Source organism: Chrysochloris asiatica, unplaced genomic scaffold (genome assembly GCF_000296735.1).
Source record: "Chrysochloris asiatica unplaced genomic scaffold, ChrAsi1.0 scaffold00072, whole genome shotgun sequence".
NCBI classification, from domain to species: domain Eukaryota; kingdom Metazoa; phylum Chordata; class Mammalia; order Afrosoricida; family Chrysochloridae; genus Chrysochloris; species Chrysochloris asiatica.
In genome coordinates, this window is record NW_006408590.1 from 6,171,905 (window position 1) to 6,184,732 (window position 12,828).

Here is a 12,828-nt window from a genome sequence, read left to right on the forward strand (position 1 = left end):
GACTCAACGGCATCAATCTTACTAATAATTAAAGATGTAAAATTTCTAAATTAATATTATTATTGAAATTTGGGGAAGGCATTTTGCAAATAGGAAGGACATAGTTTGGAGGAGCCAGAGAGTGGACTATAACCAGTTGAACATTGCCACCCTCCCCCCACTGTCTACCTCATGTTCTTGATAGAGAATTCATATATGCTAAGAACTTACTTAGAAATGTGGGTTTTGTAGAGATAGTTAGTTAAGGACAGAGGAAGTCATACTGGACTAGGATGAATCCTACGTTAAATGATTGGTTTTCTTATATGAAAAGAAGCAGACACAGAGACACAGAGAAGGTGAGACTCATAAAAAGGAAAGCTACTCTTATCCCCTGCAGTGAGAAACAGTAGTCTTCCGTGTACTTTGCAGCTTTAAGACTCTAAAGCAGTTTGTAGACACTAAGGCAGATATTGGAGTGACAGGCCAAGAAATCTCAATAATAGCTAACAACCATCAGAAATTAGGAGAGAGGCAAGGGTAGGTTTTTCTCTCAAAGTCTTCATTAGGAACCAACCCTAGCCTCACCTTGATTTTGGTGTTATTAGAGAACAATGATTAAACAAATTTCTGTTGTTTTAAGATGCCAAGTTTGTGGTAATTTGTTATGATAATTGTAGGAATCTAATATACTGGACTCTCCCAAGGACCTGCTTCTTTTGAATACTTCATATCTCATATTTTCCTGGCCTGAAAGTGTGGTAGCATTCTTGTTTAGCATCTCATAGTCATTTCCAGATTACTGTTTTCTTTGTCTACCTCCACATGTCTCCAGGTTCTTTGAAGCATATCTCAATATACTATACCACTTACCACCCTCACCAATGAACCAATAAATGTTGTTAAGTGATGTTGAGTCATAGCAACCACGGACTGCCATAAGAACAAAAAATCAGTCTTGGGAGAACTGCAGCCAGAATGCTCCTTGGATTTGAGGATGGCAAGACTTGTCCCTTATACTTTGGACATGTTGTCAGGAAGGACACGTCACTGGAAAAGGATATCATGCTTAGTAAAATTAAGGGTCGGAAAAAAGAAGAGCCTGCCCAAGACAGAATGACAGTGGCCGTAACAATAGGCTCAGACCTAACAATTGTGAGGACAGGGGAACAGGATGGAGCATTGTTTCCTTCTGTTGTGCACAGAGTCACTATGAATTTGAACCAACTCAACAGAAGCTAACAACAATAGGATGATTTTTAAGGAGCTCTGTTCATGCAGTGGTTAACTGCTTGGCTGCTAACTGAAAGGTTAATAGTTCAAACCCTCCAATGGCTATGTGGGAGAAAGATGAGACAGTCTGCTTCCATAAAGACTTATAGCCTTGGAAAGCCGCGGGGGCAGCTCTATTCTTTCCTTGAAAATGGAATTGACTGCATGACAATGGTTTGAATTTGTTTTAGGAAGTTTTTTTAAGGATCCCTGATGGTGCCGTGATTAAGTCCTCTGCTGCTAATTAAAAGCAGAGGTTCAAACTAGCTGCTCCATGTGAGACAGCTGTGCTAGTCTTATTCATAAAGATCACAGCCTTGGAAACACTATAGGGCAGTTCTACTCTGTCCTCTAGCATCATTTTGAGTTGAAATGAACTCGAAGACAATGAGTTTGGAAGTAGTTTTGAGCAGCGAGAGATAAGGAATAGAACCAACAGATAAATTCTTCTTCCTTCCTCCTCCAGATGAATTGTGATCATTCTGCAGTGCCTTCCTAGAAAATGGCTCATGTAATTGATTAAGCTATCAGCTGTAATGGCTTGACTCTACAAGACCCAAGAGTCTCAATACCTGACTATGTGTCTTGGGAGAGCCAAGAAGTTATTTCTTTCATTGAGTTCACTGGTAATGATTTCATTGGTAAAGTGAACTGGCATCTTTAAGCAGTTCCTTCATAGAGGCCAGGAGTAATAGTCAGAGATGCCTCTATAGAACAACGTTCCCTCATAGCAATGGGGTTACAGCATTTCTGGAGTTTAATCACTATAGGTAAGGCAGAGGTAGTTACTGCCATTTACCAGAGTGGGAATCAGGATGGTTTGACCACAGGGCAATATGAAGATGGCTAACACATCATGGTGTTCCTAGAGGCTATAGAGATGGGCAGTCAACTAGAATGAGAGAGAAAGCCAGAGATAAATGGAGGGAAAAAGAGGAGAAAAGAGAAAGATACTATTAATCCCTGCAATAGGAAACAGTCGTCTTTTACCCAATTCCAGCTCTAAGGCAGTTTGCAGACACAGAATCCACTGATTGAAAGGAAGAATGGTTTCCTCAAGGAAGGACTTTATAATACATTAGTCAGCAAACATTACCCCAATGTTTGTCCTTTCCCACGGGGACCTGTCCATTTGCCCAGGGAACTGAACTGTACATTGAGGGAAATCCAGAACTTTTAAGTAAGAACTGTTAGATATAGGTCCAGGGCACCCAATATAACTTCCAATTAGGATAAAAAAGTATACACACAGACTCTTATGTCATGTCCTCATAACCATGGACATAATTGACCCACAAGCACATCCTGTAGCTATTGCCTTGTTCCCTGGAAATATAATAAGAATAGATATTTTAGTAGCAGACAGAAACCTAACATCAGTTTCTTGAAAAGAATAAATAGGCAATTATAGCAAACACAATGTGAAAAGAGCAAGATGGATAAAGGCTGAAACCATTCAGTCAGGGACAATCCTGGGTAAAGTAACTCAGACTGGCCAACAGGCTGACCAAGAGTAAAGAAACCTAAACTGGATAGAAAAGAAGGGAGTTGATACACATCCACTAGAATCTTAAAAGCATTTGTAGCAGTGGGCACTGGAGAGTGGTTTACATCCTTTTTAAGTCATTTCAGAAGGATGGGACAGGTTACATATTGAAGTCTTGGGTGGTTAACTACCCTTGTAGAGAAGAACTGAGGGCATCCACTTCTTTATTTTGATACCATTAGAAGTTTAAGCATAGCTCAGAGTCAAAAGAGGTGGATTGTCCGGGGCAGAATTAATTCACTTAGTTCTCTATTTGCCTCCCTTGATCACATGCTCAATTGAGATCTTGGTCACTACTCTTATCATTTCACCTTCTAACAGCATTCGCTGCATCATCTACCACCAGATAGAAGGCCACATAAAGCCTAGCCTCATTCATACCCACTGAATCAGGCGCAAGGACATCTGCATTTTCCAAGTCTGACCAGTCCTTCAACTAAGACAGGATTCACATCAAACAGGCACCACTGTGATTGGGCTCTGGCTTCCCCAGAGACTGCCTGGAGAGTCCCATAGAGGATAGTAACATAATCCAGAAGTATCTAGGAATCAATGCCTCCTGGGGAAGATTTTGATGAATGAGAGCCCAGAGATAAGAAGGAGTCCATAGACAAATCCCTTTACCTTACTCAACACAATGAAGTGGTTCTCTACAGCCTAGATGTAAGGCCAGCTCCAGAACAGTCCACCTAGTATTGTATTTCCCTCCTGTCCTAGGCCCACTCACCTTCATTATTGCTAACCTGAGATTGCACCTCCTAATAAAACTGACTCCTGGTGTGGTGCTGTAGAATAAACACTGGACTTTGAACTACAAGGTCGGAAGTTTAAACCCACCAGTTGTTCCTCAGAAACCCAGTACGGGGTTGCAACAGCACTTAACAACAACACAAATCGAACTGAAGTGCATAAGCATCCCCAGACTATCCTTTGCTAGGAAATCAAGAGTTAAAATACCAAAAGAAAGGAACACTAAAGGACCATTTAACCAATTAAATCTCAAGCCAGTAATAATCTAAAGTAGGCTATCTTCCCCCAAAACAGTCAATGCTAAACATAAATGATCTTTTGACAAAGAGCTTGTTGTTGTTGTTGTTGTTGTTGCAATGTGCCGTCGAGTCAGTTCTGACCCATAGCGAGCCTGTACAGGGTTTCCGAGGCTGTAAATCTTTACGGGAGCAGAACGCCTCATCTTTCTCCCACGGAGCGGCTGGTAGTTTCGAACTGCTGGCCTTAAGGTTCGCAGCCCGATTCATAACCACTACGCTATAGGATATCAGCATCAGGTGTAAAGAAACAAAAGGAACTTTAACTATACATATGTATATAATGTGGTTATGATGTATATACACATGTTGTGAGGTACCATCATGTTGGCTCCATCTCATAACGATGAAAGTTATAATACAGAATAAGATGCTGTTCAGTCCTAGGCCATCCTCACAATAATAGATACACTTTAGCTCATTGTTACAGCACTGTGACCAGCTCATCTTGTTAAAGGTCTTCTTTTTCACTGACCAACCTATTTACCAAGCATATGTCCTCTAGTGACTGATGATGTCCAAAATCTGAGAGACAAAGTCTTGACATCCTCCACGTATAAGGAGTATTCTGGCTGTACTTTATCCAAAACAGATTTGCTCATTCTTCTGGCAGTTCATTGTATATTCAATATTCTTCCTCAACACCATCATTCAAAAGCATCCATTCTTCTTCCCTCTTCTTTTTACATTGTCTAGCTTTCACATGCATTTGAAGCAACTGAAAACAAAATTGCTTGGGTGCTCAAAAGACCCTACATGGATGTAAATCATTTTTTAGTTTATTTTCAAATTTTTCAAGAAAGGATGAAGAGTCATCCTTCACAGCATCAGAGTATCTCTAAAAGGAGCTGGTAAAGTTCAGCTTATGCTATTAATAAACATAGAGCAAAGGCCATTCATTAGACCTCAGACTTCCAGCACAGTGTGAGATTTTATGTAACAATACTAGACCTCTTCATTTTCTACTTTATAAATAAAGAGCTTAGAGATGCTTAACTGAAATGGCAGCCCCAGCTATAAGGACTGTACATGTGTATGACAGAAATTACAACTTTCCATCAGTAAGTACTCTGGCCTTATAATTCCTGAAAGCCAGCACTAGGTGGAGACAGCGATTCATGCATTGCTTTCAAGCTGACTTCCTTCTCCTGAAGAAGTTACTTCTATTTAATATTTTCCATTCTTCTTTTTCAGTATAGAAGGAAGACTTTAGGTAAAAGTTGGTATTTTTAGTAGCACCATCATATAAAACAAAACACCTGCTACATTGGGAGGACCTATTGAAAAGACACACATACATACTCCAAAAGGCAGCCAATTAAGATTTAAAGTAAATTTCATTTATTTAAAACACTGTCTTTTCATTATTCTACTTTGAAATTAAGGGTAAAATTCTCTTTATGATACTTTATAAGTATCTACCCCTCTGTTTATGAGTGTGACCAAAGTTATACACCTCCAAGCTTTCTGAACTTAAAAATTAGTGTCATTCTTCCAACATTTTGGTTGACAGATAGCTCCTTCACTAAAAACTCCAGTCCAGGATTATTTCTATCAATTTCAATCTGATTGATGAAGTCACAGTTTCACAGGAATGCTCTTTTCAAAAAAGGTAAAATAGACACTTTATATGTTTGGAGTCTACTGCCTTTAATAGAACCTTGGCATTATGTCAGGCTGTGAGAATCTGTGAAAGACTGAATGTATTATGAAGCAGCCCTGGTGGCATAGTGGGTTATGTGCTGGGCTCCTAACTGCAAGGTCCACAGTTCTAATCTACCAGCCACTCCACAGGAGAAAAATGAGACCTTCTGCTCCCATAAAGATTTACAGTCTTGGAAACCCTAGGTGCAGTTGCTATGAATTGGAACCAAGTCTCTGATACAGCAGCAGCATGTATTGTAACAAAAAGGCATCATCCTCCACTCTTAAAAATCAAGAAGTGAAGCAAAACACACTGAAATGCATCCTAGAGTCCCTGGGTGGTGCAAATATTTGTATGCACTAGGGTGCACATGGGTAATGCACTTGGCTGCTAACAGAGCCCACCCAGAGGCACCTCAGTAGAAAGGCCTGATAATCCACTTCCAAAAAATTGGCCATTGACAATCTTATGGAGCACAGTTCTAATCTGACACACATGGGGTAATCTTGGGTCAGAACCAACTCCATGGCAACTGGTTTTGTTTTAAAATGTGTCCCAGTTTAAGAGACATAATCTTTAACAGTCTATCAGGACACAACTATATTGTTTCCAACAAGGCAATAATGATTTGTGTCTAGAACTTTAAATAATAAATACACTTGCAAACTCCCACCAAAATCAGTACTGATTTTGGTGGGAGTTTGCAAGTTATTTACACAAGCTTATAAAAGTGATCAGATTCATAGCCCACTACTATAAAAAAAAAACTGTTTAACTCTCTTCTTTATGTTGTTCCAATGCACAGCAGCCCTGTATAGTGTTTCAGAGGAACAACTGGTGGATTTGAACCACCAACCTTGTCATTAGCAGTCCAGTGCTTATCCTACAATGCCACATCAAGACTCCTCTGCTTTACAGTAGAGCCTGTTTAGACGCCCCCCAGGATGGATTACTGACACAGTGGCAGCAGCAATGGGCCCACAAGTAGCAACAATTGGGAGGATGGCCTAGGACTGCGCTGCATTTCATTCGGTTGTGCATAGGGTCACTATAAATTGGAAGCAATTCAACGGCACCTGACAACAACAAATTTATTTCTTTATTTAACTAGTTATTTTTCATCTTTTAAACTTCTCCAAGCCACAAGTGTAGACTGCTTAGAATTCACCTATGTTGTTGTTGTTGTTGTTGTTGTGAAGTGCTGTCGAGTTGGTTCCGACCCATAGCGATGCATAGGGTTTTTGAGGAGCAGCTGGTGAACTTGAACAGCCGACCTTGCAGTTCAAACGGTTTTGCAGTCTGGCTCATTAACTCACAGCACCACACCAGAACTCCAGAATTCATCTATAATTCATGTTAAATTGTGTGGTTCTGCATTAAACGTTGATAAGCGGTTACACATAAAACATAATAACATAGGTTAGTTTTAAGAAAATTAAAGCACCTCATCTTTGATGAGAAAAAAGGATAAGAGTAAGAAATAGACTGTGATTTAGAAATAAATATTTTGAAGTCTTCTAAGTTTCTAACCCTTTAGACAGGAGATATCCTAAAAGTTCAGGAACTACACATATAAGGTGATCATAAACACTGTTGAGGTTCATAAGATTAGATGCACATCTTTTATCCCTCAAATTTCACCCTTTAGGCTATGACCAACATTTTATAATTTACACTGAATATTAAAAGACTTTTGTAAGTAATTTTAACCTAAAAATTTAAAATAACTCAAAAAAGAGGCACTTGGCTGATAAATGATAGGTTGGCAGTATCAATTTACCCAGGGGTTCCTTGGAAGAAAGGCCTGGTGATCTTCCAAAACATCAGTCATTAAAACCTATATGGAGCACAGTTCTACTGTCTCACACACACAGACTTACCATGAGTTAGAATCAATTCAAAGACAATTGGTGTTTTCATAAGAGAAACAAGGCATTGAAGTCTTGTTGTTCTTGTTGCTAAGTGCTGTACAGCTGTTATGACTCACAGTGACCCTGTATAGGTTGTCTGAAACTTTAAATCATTGTGGGAGTACAAAGCCTCATCTTACCTCCCCTCCCCCCCCACACACACACACAGTGTAATCTGGAGTATTATCAACTTGCACGCCAAAATTTGCAAAGACCAAGTGACTGTTTGCATACTAAATGCTACTCTACTTTGTTACTGGAAAAGTTGAAATAGTTGAAATTGATCTATCTTACCATATGTCCTTTTCTGCTCTACTTGAGTACATCATTTTGAGAACTAGAAAATTAAATAAAACTGAGAATGAGTTTTAATAGCAAAAAGGCTAAGAGCAAAAACTCTATGGTCATGTTTCCATCTTGCATGACTCTGGGAATTTCTAGGAATGAGAAACCATTCCCAAAATTCTACCAAAACACATATCAATCCATCATAATTTCATTTTACATTACACTTACTCCTCTCTGATTAATTATCTCATTTCATGACACTTCAATGTACAATAGTAAAAAATTTAATATCCAACTATGATGCATATTAACAATACACGTCTGGCAGTAACAAGACTCCAGTAACTGAAGGAATGCCAATTGAGATGCCTCAACCAATGGATGCAATGGTACAAGGGCTCACTCACCTGCATGCCAAGAAATTTGGAAGACAGCCACCTGGCTTATCTACCTTAAGAGAAACAAATACATGTTTTTATGAAGAAAAGTTATCTAACAGAATGTAGAAAATATCAAACAGTCTCATGAATATCACAGCCAAATAAGATTTTTCTGAAGATAATTTAAAAATGCTTGCAGCAATACATCCACAGATAACTGCCAGAAACTCAAGTTGGAGTTAGAAAAGGACATGGAATGCGGGCTATCATTGCTAAAGTCAGATGGATTTGGACTGAAACCAGAGAATAGCAGACAGATGTTGACCTAGACTATGCAAAGTCTCATAGACTTCACAGTTTCATAGACTATGCAAAGACACTTGACTCTATGGATCATAACAAAGCATGGATAATATTGTAAAGAATGGGAATTGAACATTTCAGTGTATTCCTATGGATCCTGTACATATGTCAAGATGTAGGTGCTCAAACCAAACAATAGAATACAGTATGATTTAAAATTAGAAAAGGTGTGTGTCAGGATTGTATCCTTTACCACACTTATCTGATCTGTATGCTGAGCAAATAATCTGAGAAGCTGGACTTAACTAAGAAGAATGCAGCATCAGGATTGGAAGAAGACTCATTCAGAAAACTGCAATGTGCATATGGCACCACCTTGTTTGAGGAAGGCAGAGAGGACATGATACACTTACTGATGATGATCAAAGACTACTGAATTAAATGTGGATTCTACCTTAATATAAAGAAAATAGAAAACCTCACAACTGGATAAACAACAGCACAATAAATGGAGAAAAGATTGCAGTTGTCAAGGATTTCATTCTACTTAGATCTATAATTAATGTCCATGGAAGCAGCAGTCAAAATATCAAATGACATTTTGCATTGAAATGGGATCAAAAGACTTCTTTGAAGTATTAAAAAAGTAAAGGTGTCACGTTAAGAACGAAGGTGTGCTGACCCAAACCACGGCATTTTCAAATATCTCATATGCATGCAAAAGCTGGACAATGCATAAAGAAAACTGAAGAAGAATTGATGAATTTGAATTATGGTGCTGTTGTTTTTGGTGGTGGTGTTGGTGTGCCATGGAGTCGGTTCTGACTCATAGCAACCCTGTATAGGGTTTCTGAGACTGTAAATCTTTATGGGAGCAGATAGTCTCATCTTTCTCCTGTGGAACTGTTGGTAGTTTTGAACTGCTGACCTTGAGGTTAGCAGCCCAACTAACCATAGATGCAGCCCTAGTGTGGCACTGTAGGATAAGCACTGGACTGCTAACCACTAAGTTGGCAGTTCAAGCCCCAGTTGCTCCTCAGGAACTCAGTTCAGAGCTGGATAATCTTATGGCTTATGATGCTGTGAATTGAAGGATTTATCATCAAAATGAACATTTCATGATCTATCCTGAATTTTAAAGGACAGCTCCAGAAAACAAAGTAAAGTATTATAAGGAAATTTGTACAAAGACCTGGAGTTAGAAAACAAAAAAGAAGTAACACACTCAGCATTTCTCAAGTTGAAAAAATTGAAGAAAGAATTCAAGCCTTGAGTTCCAATATTGAAGGATTCTTTGGGTAAAATGTTGAAGGATGTAGGAAACATGAAAAGACAATGTAAGGAATACCCAGTCAATGTTCCACAGAGCTGGTCGATGTTGAACCTTTTCAGGAGGTAGCATATGATCCAGAACTGATGGTACTGAGAGAAGATGTCCAAGCTGCACTGAATGTATTAGGAAAAACAAGGCTCCGGAAATTGTCAGAATACCAGTTGAAATGTTTCAACAAATTGTGATATGACACAACTCAAAATGAGAAGAAAAAGTTGCAAACATCCATTAATAATTGGAAGGTAGAATGTACGAAGTGTTAATCTGGGAATATTTGAAATTGTAAAAAATTATATGGAATGCATAAAGATGCAGCATTGGAAACACTAACTAGTCTATGTTAAGAAATTTGGAATACCTGGCCAACTGAATGGAAGAGAACCACATATTTGCCCATTCCAAAGAAAGGTGACCCAACATAATGTGGAAATTATCAAATAATGTCATTACTGTACATCACTTCTCTGCCAGTTTTCCTTACTGTGGTGGCTTGTGTATTGCTAAACTGCCCCCTGTATTTTAAATACCAGTAGGGTCATCCATGGTGGACAGGTTCCAGTGGGGCTTCCAAATTAAAACAGAACAAGAAGGAGCAAAGGCTTACCACTTCTGAATGGCTGACCACTGAAAACCTTACAAAAAGCAGCAGGACTATGTCAGATACAGTGCCGGATGATGAACTCCTCAAGGTGGAAGGCACTCAAAATATGACTGGGGAAGAGCTGCCTCCTCAAAATAAAGTTCACCTTAATGACGTGGGATGGAGTTACGCTTTCACACCTTCATTTGCTGATGTGGCACAATGCAAAATGAGAAGAGACCAATGCAAACACCCATTAATAATTGGAAGGTAGAATGTATGACATATTAATCTGGGAATATTGGAAGTTGCAAAAACTGACATAGAATGCACAAAGATCAATATACTAGGCAATAGGGAGCTGAAAGGGACTAGTATTGGTCATTTTGAACCAGAAAACCATATGGTTTACTATGCTGTATATGACAAAATGAAGATGAATGGCACTGCATTTACCATCAAATGGAATATTGCAAGATCTATTTTGAAGTATAATACTGTCTGTGTTACAACAAAATCCATACACCTACAAAGAAGAACAATTAATACTACTATTATTAAAATTTATGCACCAGTCACTAAAATCAGTGATATTAAAACTGAAGAATGCTACCAAATTTTTCAGTCTGAAATGGCTCAAAAAGGCAATCAAGGTGCATTAATAATCACCATTGATTGGAATAATATAGTTGGAAATAAAGAGGAAGGATGAATAGAAAATATGGCCTTGGTGATAGAAAAGAAGGTGGTGAATGCATGACACAATTTTGCAAGACCAATGACTTCTTCATTGCAAATACCTAGATATAGATATAGATATAGATTTAGCAACATAAAATTTGACTATCTAGGAATCAAATTGACGACAACTGTGGAAAAAGGTGATGAAGAAACTCAATATCATCAACCAAAACAAGGCCAGGTGCCAACTGTGGAACAGAACATTAATTGCTCATATGAAAGTTCAGGGTGAAAATGATAAAAATTAAAACAAGTCCACGAGAGCCAAAATATGACCTTAAGTATATCTCACCTGAATTTAAAGACCATCTCAAGAAGGTCTTTACGTACACAGATTTGATGTAGTAGACACTAAGGATCAAAGGCCAGAAGAGTTGTGGGATGATACAACGAACATCATACAAGAAGAAAGAAAAAGGTCATTAAAATGACTGGAAACAAAGAAGAAAAATATGAATATAAGAGAAGAGACTCTGAAAATTGCTGTTGAATGTAAAGAAGTTAAAGTGAATGGGAAAAAATGAGAAAGTAAAAGAGCTGAACAGGAAACTTAAAAAGGGCAGTACAAGAAGACCAAGTCAAGTATTATAATGAAATGTGCAAAGACCTGGAGGTAGAATACCAAAAGGGAAGAACACATTCAGCATTTCTCAAGCAGAAAAAAAATTGAAGAAAAATTCAAGCATCGACTTGAAATATTGAAGGACTCTATAGGCAAAATATTGAATGACACTTGAAACATCAAAAGATGATAAAAGAAATACACAGTCACTGTATGGAAAACGTAATGGCTGATGTTCAGTCATTTCAAGAGGTACCATATGATCAAGAACCCATGGTATTGAAGGAGGAAGTCCAAGCAGCACTGAGGGCATTTATGTAAAACTAGGTTCCACGAATTGATGGAATACAAATTGAAATGTTTCAACAAACTGATGCAGCACTGGTGACATTTGTTCATCTATGCCAAGAAATTTGGAAGACAGCTATCTGGCCAACTACTTGTAAAAAGATACATATCTGTGTTCATTCCAAAGAAAGGTGACTGAACACAGAATGCAAAAATAATCAAACATCATAAATAGCACATGAAAGTAAAATTTTGGTGAAGAAAATTCAAAAAGAATTGCAGAAATACATCAACAGGAAGCTACCAAAAAGTCAAGCTGGATACAGAAGAGAACATGGAATAAGGAATATCATTGCTGATATCAGATGGATTTTGATTGAAAGCAGAGAATGCTAGAGAGATTTTTACTTTTGCTTTATTGAATTTGCATATTGTTTATCAAAAGGCACTATACTGTGTGGATCATAAAAAACTATGGATAACATTGTTTCCATAGTATTCCAGAACTTAACTGTGTTCATGAGAAAACTACTTAAGGCCAAGAGGTAGTTGTTCGAACTGGTCAAGTGGATACTGAACGGTTTAAAATCAGGATAGGTATATTGCAGGTTTGTATCTTTTCACCATACTTATTCCTTCTGTATGGTGAGCAAATAATCTGAAAAACTGAATTATATGAAGAACATAGTTTCAGAATTGGAGGAAGAGTCATTAACAACCTGCGATGTGTAGATGACACACTTTGCTGGCTGATGTGAAAAGGACTTTACAACCTTCAGTATTGATTCCATCTCAATGTTAAAAAAAAGAAAAATTTCTCACAACTGGACAAATAAATAACATCATGATAAACGGAGAAAACACTGAAGATGTCAAATACTTTATATTGCTTGGATCCACAATCAACACTCATGGAAACAGCAGTCAAGAAGTAGGCAAATCTGTTGCACAAGAC